Source organism: Trachypithecus francoisi, unplaced genomic scaffold (genome assembly GCF_009764315.1).
Source record: "Trachypithecus francoisi isolate TF-2019V2 unplaced genomic scaffold, Tfra_2.0 Lachesis_group10, whole genome shotgun sequence".
NCBI classification, from domain to species: domain Eukaryota; kingdom Metazoa; phylum Chordata; class Mammalia; order Primates; family Cercopithecidae; genus Trachypithecus; species Trachypithecus francoisi.
The window spans coordinates 118,559,045-118,573,898 of record NW_022681455.1 but is presented as its reverse complement, the minus strand read 5'-3'; the positions used below and the strand labels follow the sequence as shown (position 1 = coordinate 118,573,898).

Here is a 14,854-nt window from a genome sequence, read left to right as displayed (position 1 = left end):
ATTCACACATTTACTGGATATGAAATTCTTCAAACTGTTTCTTTTTGATAGAAAAGATTCAGCCTGTATCTCTGCTCTTTCTTTCCCTATTTCCCTGCCTTAGTTGGGTGACAAATAATTGATGGTTTCCTAGGGTGAAGAGAAGGGGCAGCCCAGACCTACAGAGTCTTGTATATACAGAACTTCAGTGTCTGGCTTCAACTGATTTCCATCTCTGAGGCTCCCCTAAGCACAAAGACTAGGGAGGTCTGGGGATTCAGAGTCCTTCCAAATCACGTATCTTCCCCTCAAAGGCAGAAGAAATCACACACTCTCCTTATTACTCTTTACTGTGCTTTGGTAATAATCTCTCCTGTATTCTCCGGAATTTACTGGAACCAGAAAGGCAAGGCAGCAGAGTGGAGGGACCTTAGATTATTCAGATAGAATCTAAGTCTCTACTCCATCCTCTTCCAGTTCTTTCAAGCCTCCATTTCCTTCTCTGCAGCCCTGTAAACTGGCTGTTAATGGAAGCTACAAACAAATCAAAGCATAAAGAAACTATGGTTTATTCTCCGAGCTGAATGAAAAAGTGCTTTCTTAATTGCAATGATTTGAAGTTGAAAAGGGATCATTGAGACTGAATTAGGATGAATTTAATTATCTGTTACATTTGCACTGAAACCTGAGTTCCTTTAGAGATCTTTATTTTTCAATATTAAAGGTAATGTGGTTAAGGGTAGTACTTTAATAAAAGGTAATATCCATGAAATTATGGAGCACAGATATGCCTTTCCACATAATGGCTACATCTTACAGCTCAGGATGGCTTGCCCCTTCCTTTTTCATTGCTTCCAATATTTCTCTCCTTCTGGTCTCATCTCCTGTCTCTCATTTTACTGCTAACTGGGAAGATGAACTTAGATTTCTTCTGACCTTTCCTTTTCTTCCCTCTTATCATCTCTCTAAATTGGTCTTCAATTAATGAAGTGAGGTTTTCATGGTGACTCTGAGAATCTACCTTATATTTCAGAGGCTCCATTAGGCCAAGGGACAAATTACTCAGCAATATCTTTTATCTAAATCTTTCAAGTGCTGGTGGATGAATAATAAACTTTGGTCACTTAAGTAATACACAAAGATGATTTTTTAAAAATCAAAACAATGTCTATTAGAACTCCCAACTGGCATGACTGTTGTTGTGAAAATGACTAATATCACCATGAGTGCAATCGCTACTAATCAGAGGGCACTCTTTGCCAACAACAAAGTGGAAGAATGACAGGGGTTGCTTTGAAGGTGCGTCTGACTTATAAAAATAAAATAAAAAAGGAGCAAAGCTCGGTGTAGTATAAGAAGGCTTCCTGTAAGAGTAGATTTAAAAAGCAACAGTAAAAGACGATTCCAACATCGATTCTTTTGAAAACCTCATTGTTTCTTTGACATTCTATAGGTGATAAAAATAACAAAATAACAATTTCCAAAACACTCTTATGTATATTTTTAATGCTCAGAATCACTTAATGGGAGCAAAGCACAGTGTTGCAGGCCTGTAGTCCCAGCTACTAGAGAGAATTGCTTGAGGCCAAGAGTTTGAGACCAGCCTGGTCAACATATCAAGACTCCATCTCTAGAACAACAAATAATAATAATAATAATTTTAAAAACCCAGTGGAAAGAGAGTAGTAATAGTCCTGTTTTACAAAAGCGGAGTAGACAAGAGATTCACAACGATGCAGCTACTTAGTGTCTCAGGTAGGGCTTGAACTCTGCTCTTCTGAACCTGAGCCCCTTGCACCATACCATGTCATAAGGATGCTATCGCAGGGAGAGTTCTAGAAGAGGCAGCATTTCCAAGGATTCTTCTTTGCTCAAGAACACACAGTGAGTCCCCACTGTTGAGTGCACAAAACCCAAACTGACTTCCAGGAATTATAGCAGAGGTTGTCATTTCCCTGCCCTCGGACCCCTTTCGTACAGACCCTACCGTGCTACTACCCCATTTCTTCATCTGAAGGCTTTCTCTTGCTGATGCTGCCTGCACAGCAGGCCAGAAGTGCCAGGGAATTAATGTTCCCCATTCCCAGAATAGCTCTCAATGAATGACTATTGGGAGTTAATGCTTAAGTATGCCAGCTCCTCATCCGAGCTGGGGGTTGTGCACTGCTTCTCATAGCACCCCAGTAGGATTAACCTCCACTTACCCACAGGAGTAGCTGACTTGACAATGCACCTCGCAGAAGTTGCCTTCCCTTCCTTCTCTAACTTTCCCACCTTTTCCACCAGTGTGTTCTGGGGGCCCAAATACACATCCTGCACATGCTTCTCTGTCTCAGGGTCAGCTGCTGCTTTGTGAGACCCTCTATCTGGCTCCATCTTTTAGCCAACCTCACTTGCCATTAGTTCTCCATTGGTTCATTCATTCCTATAGGTTTGGTCTTGCGACTGATGTAGTGATGGAACACCAACACCAGGGCCTCCTGCCTCTAGGCTTTTCCGCTTGCAGTTTTTACTCATGCACTTGCTTCAAGGTTTTGCTCAAATCCCACTCCTCCGGGGAAGCCTTCTCAGTGACTCACACATAGGTAGACCAACTCACAGGCCTTTTGCGACATTTCCCTACACTAAACAATGTCATATACTGCCTTGTCCTCTAATTCTTATTGTATCCATACCATTTGTTTTCCCCCAAATGGACTTTAAACATCTGTGTATCAAGATCATGCTCACAGCTAGTGGTGTGCTGATAAATGTTTAATAACTGACTCTCCGAAAAAATCCGTATATGCACATACATACATTTATGATAATTTACTGACATAGAGGATGTGTAGTACACCTTGCAAACAGTAATAAAATATACAATACTCTTTACTGTAAAGTCTATATAGTCTATTTGTTTCCAGAGAATGCTTTTGTTGAGTTTTGCCAATCTATGGTTACAAGTCAATCACAATTTGACAAATTGAGTTGCATTCCAATCCAACAACTCTTTTTTTTTTGAGACAGAATTTCACTCTTGTCACCCAAGCTGGAGTGCAATGGCGCAATCTCGGCTCACTGCAACCTCCACCTCCCGGGTTCAAGTGATTCTCCTGCCTCAGCCTCCCGAGTAGCTGGGATTACAGGCATGTGCCACTACGCCCAGCTAATTTTGTATTTTTAGTAGAGACGGGGTTTCTCCATGTTGATCAGGCTGGTCTCGAACTCCCAACCTCAGGTGATCCGCCTGCCTTAGTATCCCAAAGTGCTGGGATTACAGGCATGAGCCACCATGCCCAGCCCATCAACTCTTGACCCAATCAATTTGGTGTTATTAAATCTGATATGTAGGGCCGGGCGCGGTGGCTCAAGCCTGTAATCCCAGCACTTTGGAGGCCGAGACGGGCGGATCACGAGGTCAGGAGATCGAGACCATCTGGCTAACACGGTGAAACCTGTCTTTACTAAAAATACAGAAAATAGCCGGGCGAGGTGGCGGGCGCCTGTAGTCCCAGCTACTCGGGAGGCTGAGGCTGGAGAATGGCGTGAACCCGGGAGGCGGAGCTTGCAGTGAGCTGAGATCCGGCCACTGCACTCCAGCCCGGGCGACAGAGCGAGACTCCGTCTCAAAAAAAAAAAAAAAAAAAAAAAAAATAAATAAATAAATAAATAAATCTGATATGTAACTGATACCTGATCTATGATAACACTATTTCTCACCATCATAAAGATTTCTTTCAATGAACTGTAACCTCTTTCAGCTTCACTAACTGGCCCAAGAACTCTTTACCCAATCAACTTGGTGTTATTAAATCTGATACGTGACTGATAACTGATCTATGGTAGCATTCTTTCTTACTATCATACAAATTTCATTCAATGAACGTCTTTCAGCTTCAGTAATACACATGATATGTTTTCAAGTTTAATTTGCATTATTTACATTTTTTTCCATTACTTTGTTTCATCTACACAATAAACCAAGTGACAAATCAAGCCCTGATTGTAGCATTTGCTGATTTCTTTGGTGTGAATGCTCCCACCATGGCTGATTTTCAAGTTACCAAAATGACATAACTGAAAGTGGGGTTGGGACACAATGCATGGTAACACTATTTTATAGTACTCTGTGCTACTAACATACAGGTACAATGAATGCATACAACCTCAAAAGCACAGATAGCCAAATGAAAAATAACTAAAAAGTTGTAAGTTATAAATTATTATTCCATTTATTTTTAATACGTATTTTAAATCTTTCGTTTATATAATTCAATCACTATAATAATTTTGTTGAATGACTGGCTCACAAAATTCCTGAATATTTAACAATTGGCTCTTGTGAGCCGGTATGAGCCAGCTCCAGCATGTACTGCATCTATTTTGTAATTCAGATTGTCTAATGTGATTCTGGGCTGCAGTAAAAGCTCTCTGAATACTTGCTGTGTGAGTGAGTGGCTTTAGTTTTCAAAAGAACAGATGACCAAATAACTTGAGAAAATAAGGCAGCCTTCAGGCATTTTTTCAGTCAGTGTTGCTGAATGACAGCCTTTCTACCAAGAGGGAGCCCTCCATGTCCTCATGAGGTTCACAGAGTTGGTCCCAGCTCTTTTACCTCCCCTAACTTACATCCCCAAATTTATTGTATTTCTTATGTCCTAATTCTATGTCTGACTAGGATCTTAAACTTACCGTTTATATCTGATGTCCAATATTGTCTTAGGCAACTCCTGGCCATTGTTATAACACACATTTATGCATAAACTGTCTTCCTCCAACCATGTCAAAGAATAAACTGGCCCAGTCCAGGTGCCAACATGTCCCAGAGTTGAGTCCCAAGGACGGAGCCCTGGGACATTACAAGATAAAATGGTCAAGGAGAAGATCCAACCCTGGAGACTAACAAGCAAGGAAGGGTGTCCTAGAAGCCAACTGGAGGAAGCATCATGGTAGAGGGAGGGGGTCTCTGTATCAAGATGATGAGGATTGAGAGCTGATCACTGGATTTAACTGTGTCGGGGTCGGTGAGGGGGGTCCCTATTGACTTTGACAAGAGTGGGTTTGGTAGAATGTGGGGGCAGGAGTTTGCTTGGACTAAATTTAAATGAGAATAGAAGGAAAGAATTAGAGACAAAAAGCATAGACAACTCCAATGGGTATAGAATTTTAGAGTTGCAAGACAAAAATGTTATAGAGGTGTGTTGTATAACATTGTGTATATAGTTAACACTGTGCTACACACTTAAAAATTTAAAAGGGTAAGTTTATGTGTTTTTACCACAATAAAAATATTACTTTCAAATGAAATTAAATCATTTAATCCAAAAAAAGCATAGACAACTCTTTTTAAACATTTTGTAGCAAAGGGGGTCAGAGAAACAGCAAAAGCTGTTATAGACTGAATGCCTATGACCCCGCCCCCGCATATGCATATGTTGAAGCCATAACACCTGATGTGATAGTATTAGGGGGTGAGGCCTTTGGGAGGGAGTTAAGTTTAGATGAAGTCATGAGGATGAAGCCTTCGAGATGGGATTGATGCCCTTAGAAGAAGAAGAAAAACCACTTCCTGTCTCTGCCATATGAGGATGCAGTGAGAAGGCAGACGTCTACAAGCCAAGGAGAGAGCCCTCATCAAGCAGAAAATCTGCTATTACCTTGATCTTGAACTTCCAAGCCTCCACAACTGTGGGAAAGAAACCTCTGTTGTTTAAGCACATGGTCTATGTTTTTTTTTGTTCTGGCATCCTGAGCAAACTAAGACAATAGCTATCAGGTGGGATGAGGTCAAGAGATACTTTACAATAGGAGAAATAGCAACATGTTTGCCTTGCCAGGCAAAATAATCCAGTTGAAACTGGATGCTATGTTTAATTTTTAAAATTTCATTCTATTGTAAAAAAAAAATTAAAGTAGACTTTGGGAGGCCAAGGAGGGAGGACTGCTTGAGCCTGGGAGGTTGAGGCTGTAGTGAGCTGTGATTGTGCCACTGCACTCCAGCCTGGGTGCAGAAAATAAAAAAGGTAGACTTGTATAATGAACCACTTTGTCTCTATTCACTTAACCTCAACAATTATTAACACTTTGCCATTTTCATTGTTTTTCATCATGTTATTTTGTTTATTGAACACATATTATATGAAAGGCTCAATCCCAGGCACTTTACTTATGTTAACTTCACCCTACCTTGCTGGTATCTTGCAGAGGGTGATCAACCCCACTTTACTGATGAGGAAACTGATGTTGAAAACAACTGAAGAGAACTCACTTATGCTGGGAAGTGGTAAATCCAGGACTTTAACTCAGGCTTGACTCTTTCTAGGTGGCTCATGGTAAAATGTAGGCATTCTATAAATGCGTACTGAATGTTTGTCTTTCTACTATGTCACACTGCCTTAGAGGAATTGAAGAGGTATTGTGGGCCCATCTTTTATATTGTAGGGTCCAAGATGAGAGTACAAAGAGTACAAAAGTGGGCCCATGTGTCATATGTCTAAGTATTTAGTGGACATAAATCAACCTCACATACCGTTAGTTTGTTTTAACTGAAGTATTTCTATCTTCCTCCCTTGACAAACCATCACCAAGCCCAGGAGGACCAGGTTCCCGTTTAGAATTCTCATCCTCCCAAGTTCTATGCCAGAGGTGTGGAGTGAGGACAGCTGACCCCACCTGCTAGAGAGTCCCTTTCTTCCCATCCCAGCCCTGTCCATCCCCATGGGGTGCCTTGTGTATACTCATGTCGACTCCCAGCATGCACGTGCAAGCTCCTTCCCCAACTCCCACAAATACCCACTCCTCAGGCTTTGGGAAGCACGATCTGGTGGCACATTTGACCCACAGGAGGATGCGCTAGAAAAAAAGCTTGTGAAGACACTGCAAGAAGGCTTAGGGCCATTTGGTCAGGGGATGCTGAAGTCTTGGATAGGCCTGTATCCCTTGGCCTTGTAGAAGAGCAAGGGTGAGGCTGGGGGAGGGTCCACATAGGGTCCTATTGAAGCCCAGGGCCTTGGGCAGGGGCCTGTTTTTATGAATTTAAGAGAAGTACTGAATCCTCAGTACCGCACAGGGCATCATGCCACAGGATGAGAAGGTCTGGTCTCCCCTGGGCTGATAGTGGGGGAAATGATCAAGTAAGTAAAGCCACCCATCACCTCATTGTTTTGCTGCTCCCTTATCCTAACCAAGGACCTTGGCTGTTTACAATGTATATTCTCCTTTTTCTTCCCAACTGGGACACTGGGATAACCAAGGATGTTGCACTTCTGAGATGGAGGTTATGTTTTTCATTGTGAATCAGCTAGGATTCTGGTTTGAACACTGGTCTTACTGGGTGGTACAAGTTGGTGTACACTGGCAGGTTACTGCAAACCACTTCCAGGTCCCTGCCTGTGAGATGATAGTAAATGTTTGCATGTAGTGGTTACGAGCAAGGCTGCATGGGTTCAGACCCCTGCTGTGCCACTTATTAGCAATGTGACTCTGGGAAAGTTATTTAATCTCTCCATTGTTTTGCCTCATCTATTAAAATGGGGATAGCAATTGCATCTTACAGGGTTGTTTAAAGAGGTAATGTCCTAATGCTCTTAGCACAATGCCCGGCATATAGCATATCCTCAAATAATGTATAATAATGATGATGCACTAACAATTTTGATAAGTGGTAGCTTGACTAATGTCAATGAGATTTCTTTAATGCAGGGCTTCTCAGAGTCTTTTAGATGTTTTGATGCCTAGCGTATTCTTTTCTTTTTTTTTGGAGAAGGAGTCTAGCTCTGTTGCCCAGGCTGGAGTGCAGTGGTGTGATCTCAGCTCACTGCAACCTCTGCCTCCCGGGTTCACGCCATTCTCCTGCCTCAGCCTCCCGAGGAGCTGAGACTACAGGTGACCGCCACGACGCCCGGCTAATTTCTTTTTTTGTATTTTAGTAGAGGCGGGGTTTCACCATGTTAGCCAGGATGGTCTTGATCTCCCGACCTCGTGATCTGCCCACCTCAGCCTCCCGAAGTGCAGGGATTACAGGCGTGAGCCACCGCACCTGGCCGCCTAGTATATTCTTAATAAATGATACTGTATAATGAATTTCCAAACTACTAGGATCCATGTTTGTGAAACGTACCCCAAGAGACTCATTTTTTAGCTTTAACTGGACATCTGTGGAATGTCCCTTCATGAGAAAAAGAGCAGCTGCCATTTCCCAAGATTTCATTTTCTCTTTTCTCAAAGCAGACATGCTATCCACGCTTACACATCAGGTTCTGGGACCCTAGCCAGAGCCTTAAGGAATCAAGTAGGACTTCAGGGATGCCTTTTCCCCCATGAGAATAATTCATATGTTTGCAAAGAATATTCCAACTCTAATTGAATTTCACCTTAAAGGGCATTCTTTTTTTCCAAAAAGAAGTGAGAAGTTTCCTAAAACCGCCCTCTCTAGCAATTTGGCTGTTGTCACATTCTTGAAAAGTGGTTTCAAATTGAATTCTTCTACAGGTCTGTGGTGTTCCCACAGGAGCTGTGCTTAGGAGGCAAGAAGGGAGGGTGAGCAGGCTGGACTGGGTTGAAGGGCAGGGATGTATGCAGGCATGGAAAAATTCAGAGCCCCAGTGATGTCGGTTCAAATCCCAGCTCCTCCACTGAGCAGCTGTGTGATCTCAGACAAGCTACTGAACCTCTCTGAACCCTCGCCTCCTTACCTACTAAAGTTTGATAGGTTGTGAGTGGATCGTATGAGAAGATACAGGCAGAGTGCTCAGCACTCAGTAGCTCAAGTCTGTTTTTTTTTTTTTTTTTTGAGACGGAGTCTCCCTCTGTCACCCAGGCTGGAGTGCAGTGGAGCCATCTCAGCTCACTGTAACCTCTGCCTCCTGGATTCAAGTGATTCTCCTGCCTCAGCCTCCCGAGTAGCTGGGATTATAGGCACACTCCACCACGCCTGGCTAATTTTTGTATTCTTAGTAGAGAGAGTTTCACCATGTTGGCCAGGCTGGTCTCGAAATCCTGACCTCAAGGGATCCAGCTGCCTAGGCCTCCCAATATGCTGGGATTACAGGCATGAGCCACTGTACCTGGCCAAGAAATCTTTACAGTACTTACTGCAGAGAGGCAAGAAAAAGAAGGGCAGAGGAGGTAAGGTTTAGAAGAAATATATAGCCTATGACAGAATGTCATCACCTGATTTTCAAAAGCTGTTTAAATGTAAGTTTTTGTCTTTCATGTCTTACTGTGTGACTTCAGGCAAGTGACTTTACTCCTCTGTGCCTCATTTTCTTCTATAATCCATAGGGATAAATAATATCATCTAATTCTTATGGTTATTTTGAGGATTAAATGAAATACAGTCCTCATAAAATGTTTAGGACAGTGTCCAGTACATGATCAGTGTTCAATGTGTGTTGATTATTATCATCATTGCTGTAGGTTATTGTCATATTATTATCATCTTTTATCCACATCCCACTGCTTCTCTCTTTCCTCCTACTCAATTCCACTCTCCTTTTCCTGTCTTTTTTTTGTGACGGAGTCTTGCTCTGTCACTCAGGCTGGAGCGCAGTGGCCTGATCTCAGCTCACTGCAAGCTCCGCCTCCTGGGCTCACCCCATTCTCCTGTTTTAGCCTCCCAAGTAGCTAGGACTACAGGCGCCCGCCACCACACCTGGCTATTTTTTGTATTTTTAGTAGAGACGGGGTTTCATTGTGTTAGCCAGGATGGTCTCGATCTCCTGACCTTGTGATCCAGCTGCCTCGACCTCCCAACGTGCTGGGATTACAGGCGTGAGCCACTGCACCTGGCCTCCTTTTCCTGTCTTGAGCCACTGAAAGGTCATAGTGATCAGACAATGCACACCAGTACTTCGGTGGGTTCAGGAAGTGTTGGCTTTTTCTACACTCCAACCGGGCCTATTATCTGAGCTTGTTACTTGACAAGTAAATCATAAAGAGCCTTGTGATGGCTTTTTTTGTGTTTTGTGTTTTGTGTGTGTGTGTGTGTGTGTGTGTGTGTGTGTGTTTTGAGACAGAACCTCTCTCTTGACCCCCAGGCTGGAGTGCAGTGGCGCGATCTTGGCTCACTGCAACCTCTGCCTCTTGAGTTTCAAGCAAGACTCTCCTACCTCAGCCTCCCGAGTAGTGGGGATTACAGGCACCCACCACCACGCCTGGCTAATTTTTTTGTAATTTTAATAGAGACAGGGTTTTACCATGTCAGTCAGGCTGGTCTTGAACTCTTTTTTTAATTTAATTTTGTTTGAGACAGAGTCTTGTTCTGTTGCCCAGACTGGAGTACAGTGGCGTGATCTCGGCTCACTGCAAGCTCCGCTTCCTGTGTTCACTTCATTCTCCTGCCTCAGCCTCCCAAGTAGCTGGGACTACAGGTGCCTGCCACCACGCTCAGCTAATTTTTGTATTTTTAGTAGAGATGGGGTTTCACCGTGTTAGCCAGGATGGTCTTGATCTCCTGACCTTGTGATCCACCCACCTCAGCCTCCCAAAGTACTGGGATTACAGGCGTGAGCCCCTGTGTCCGGCCGTTGTGATGGCTTTTCTATCATCGCCTGAAGCGGCTATTTCAATCTTTCACTGCTACTCTCTGCTTTTATTATGATTCTCTCTAAACAGGCACTAAAATGATGGATGGCGAGAAACATAGCTAAGCACTTTCGCTTTTGATAGACCACAACTGCCTAGCTCAGGGGCAAATCCAGCACTTGGCACCACTCCTCCCTGAAGGATAGGGGAGGAGGAGAACTATGAAGTTTTGGGTACTGAGCTCTTAAATTAACTGTTGGGGATATAAAACTGAACATGATGTCTACATCTGCTTTTAGGAAGCTTATAGCTTAATGGAAAATATGGACAATAAAAAAAATTATATCTTTGTGTTGAAAGTGCAGGGTGCTGAGGGTACATAGGAGGCACTTGAGCTGGGCATGGGATGTCCAAGAAGTGAGAGCAAAACAGAGACCTAAAGAATTATGCAGCAGTGGACCTACGGCAGGCCTGGTGTCTAGGGCTGCTGACAGAGGTTCTGCCTGGTTATTGATTTCTTTATATAGCCTCACAGCAAACATTCTGAATGTTCTGAGATTTTCCCCAGTTACCTTGTACCAGGTTGTCAAACACAGACATAGCCAGGAGCAAAGTGAGCCATGGAGCAAAAGTGAGCTCCATGCCTGGTAGAATCTGTCCTTCAAGCCATCATATTGTCAGCCAACCCTGGGGAACTGGAGTTAAGGAATACGTATGGGGGACACTCGCTCCGAGAGCCGATTGTACACATCTCTTCCCAACTGTGTGTTCAGTGACATCATGTTGGTAACTTGTTATTGGTGATGACGGCAGTATTTACAGCATGGAAATTGGCAAATGCTACACAGCAGGGATTCCTTCCTTCCTTCCTTCCTTCCTTCCTTCCTTCCTTCCTTCCTTCCTTCCTTCCCTCCTTCCTTCCTTCTCTCCTTCCTTCCTTCCCTCCTTCCTTCCTTCCTTCCTTCTCTCCCTCCTTCCCTCCCTCCCTTCCTTTTCCCTAGGGCTGGTTGTTAAAATATTTACCAGCACTTCACTGTGTAGACCCTCAATTGGGAGCTTTCTCTGCTGCCTCCAGCATGATGTAACCAACTTCATAGGTCTCTATATCTTTTTACAAAATTGAAATTGAATGTATTGAATTGAATCCACTGTTTTGAACACCTCTTCTACATCACTTTAAATCTTCTGGGCCCTTTTACACTCTAGCTACTGTTGTCAGGGCCAGTTCCACACAGACTTTGATCAACTTCATGCATGTGCAAGATGGCAGTTCCTTGGGCCCTGCCTGTAGCTCTGCTTCACTCGGAGGTATCTCTGATGGGAGAGAAGGCAGCCCACTCACATGCATGCACAACCCTAAAATACTGGGAGTTGGTGCTTTGTGGCCACCTTTGACTAATGGGGAGTGACCATCAATGACAAATGCTTCCCCACTTAGTTTTTCAGGAAGACAGTTCTGAGTTGCATTTCCTTAGTTTTCCCAGGGATTAGGATCAAAAACCAGATACTCACAGCAGTAGCTGCCTTTGATAACCCATCCTTCCTTCATTTTCCAAATACTCTTCTTCTCCCTCACTTTTTCTCTCTGGGATCATTTCTCAAATAAGTTCCTGCACATGAGTCTGTATCCCAGGCTCTGATTTGAGGCGATCCCAAACTAAGTGTTGACATCTGTCCATCAATCATATGACTGTCCTGTTGTGCAAGTCACAGCGTAAAATGGTAAGTATGCTGGTGATGGAGAACCAGGTTAAGCACAACCTCGTCTTTGAAGCCTTGCCTGGTTTTCCCCAGACCTGGTGATGTTTTGCTTCCAAAGGAGCTCTGAAAGCACTCTCCACATTGCACTGTAATTATCAAATGAGGTTAAACATCAAATCTCTCTCCCTCCAGGCTCTCAACATTAAGACAAAGGGGCTTTGCTGTCTTCACCTTACAACATCCCCTAGCGCAGAGTAGGTGACAAACTTTTTGATGAATGAACAAAGAAGGTACTTTAAAGAACTTTTAAGCACATCTCGGAAGAAGCATTAATTCAACACTCATTACTGGGGGAACAATGGTGAAATGAGTTCCTGATGTGAGCCAAGGCCTTCCAAAATTCATGAGTGATGGTGAGGGGAACCTCAAACGTCAAGGAAGCTTTGGTAAAGAAACCTAAAAGAATTAGACAAGGAAACGTAAAAAATTAGGTCTGTAGTAAATATAAGCCTAAACCTCCTAGATCTGACAGAACGCTTGGAATGTCAGGGAGACACACAGTAGCTATTGCCTCTTTTTAATGACTATTTTTTAGAAGCATGTTTCTCAACACTGCAGGCCTATGATAAGCTAATAAACACTTCAGAGGACGCACAAACATAGGTGATGAAAGTTAGAGACAGTGAGTCATATTTGCAAAGCAAATACCGTATGATGCTGTAGCACGACAAACCTACATGACAGCTAATGATACAAACAGAATAATAATGCAGGGAAGGCTGCCAACCTAGAAAATAAAACAAGGAACGTCAACCTGTGAATAATGATACAACAGAGGACACTTAAAAACAGCAGTTAGGTGGAAACCAGAAGCAGGAAAACAATCACATAAAAATGGATCTGAACAGAAAAATGATCTCAGCAGGGGAGGAAAGGCTACTCCATATTTGCACTCAGAAGCTACCTTCAGGGAATTTCTGAAAAACCTCCTTGTCAAATTTTTAAGTGTAAAAAATCAGGTTAGAATCCTGGCAAAAAGAAAAGGTCAGCGAGAATAACTTCAGGCATCTCTTCTCAGCTATTGCTTTTTCTCTCTTGATTTTGCTTCAAATTCGTTTCTTTGAACCAAGTTATGCCAACAAATTTAATAGGCTTCAGATTCTTTTCTTCTTTGAAGACAGTCAAGCCATGCCAACAAACTTGATGTTCTCCTTATTTTTCTTTTAGCCATAGGAAAATTATTGCAAGATTGGGTGCATCTAAAGCATTCCATTTTCTTTACAGGTTGCCAGCAAGAGGCATACAAATAATACCCAATATATTGATAGGTAGGGGATGTTTTATAAGGATCTTTCATAAGCATGTTCAGCAGAGTTGAATTCCTCTTATTTGACACCAGTATTTCCTACGAACCTCTTTGCTTATTGAGCTTATTGAGCTCAATAAGCAAAGAGGTTGTATTTTAATCATTGGTTTCCATTTCTCCTTTACCACCAGTTGTTTTTTTTCCTTGAGGTATTTTGATTTTCTAACTCTTTAAGGCCTTGTCCCAGGTTTGGTAAGTAGTAGGTGCTCAATGAAGACAAGTGGGCTTACAAATGAATGAAAACAATGAAGTGCAACCGTGTGTACATTGAAAAAAAATTTTTTCTTATGTAAAAATATGGGTCAAGGAAGGAATCCATCTGCTGCCAAACAATATTTGAAGCACATTTCTTGGCCCAAAGTTCTCATATTAGTTAGAAAAGAAAGAATGCGCTAAATCTCTCCCTAGGGAATTTAGGAAGTGTTATGGATTGAATGATTGTTCCCCCTAATTTCATATGTTTAAGCCCTGAACCCCAATGCAATGGTTTAGAGTATTTGGAGATGGAGGCTTTGGGAGGCACTTAGGGTCAGATGAGGTCATAACGGCAGGCCCCCATGATGGGATTAGTGCCCTTATGAGACTCCACAGAGTGGGGACCACGTGAAGACACAGTGAGAGGATGTCCACAAGCCAGAGAGAGCCCTTACCAGTAACCAAAGCAGCGGACACCTTGATCTTGAAATTCCCAGTCTCCAAAACTGAGAAACAAATTATTATTGTTTAAGCCACTCAGTCTATGATATTTTGTTATGGCAGCCTGGAAAGACTCATACAGGAAGGAAATAAAGCAATAAGCCAAAAATCGTGTTAACATTAAAAGCCATTTAAAAAAAAAGCAGGATATAAATGAAACCTCAGAACAGACAAACCATATAAATACACCATTGGTGCCTTTAATGAAAAAAAAAAAATCGAAAAACAAATCAATAACACCAGGAATAAAATAGAGTGGTGTAAAATAATACATAGAGAAGCGTTTCTCTTTTGATGGGGCAATATGGTTATTCTTTTATGTGTTATTCGGTTGGTGCCAAAGTCATTACAGTTTTTGCCATTAAAAGTTATGAGAGAAGCCGCAATGACTTTGGCACCAACCTAATAATTTTAACATCAAGTGGCATTGAATGATTATTTCTAAAAACAGAAAACACCCAAGGTGATCTCCAAGTCAGAATTTCCAAGTCTAGATAGGGTGGTTGTAAGCAATTTTTCTGTAAGATATTTGGTTTTTACATTTTTGTATACCCCGGTCCAGTCCAATGCTTGGCCTAGAATAAGTCTTCAGTAACTAGGAGTGCT

At 42.5% G+C, this 14,854-nt stretch overlaps 1 protein-coding gene across 1 annotated transcript in view; it reads right to left on the bottom strand.

Moving 5' to 3' along the window:
• The window catches only part of VAT1L (vesicle amine transport 1 like), a 194,737-nt gene that overhangs the window by 62,933 nt on the left and 116,950 nt on the right, over nucleotides 1-14,854 (bottom strand). The gene's annotated exons all lie outside the window — the stretch shown is intronic.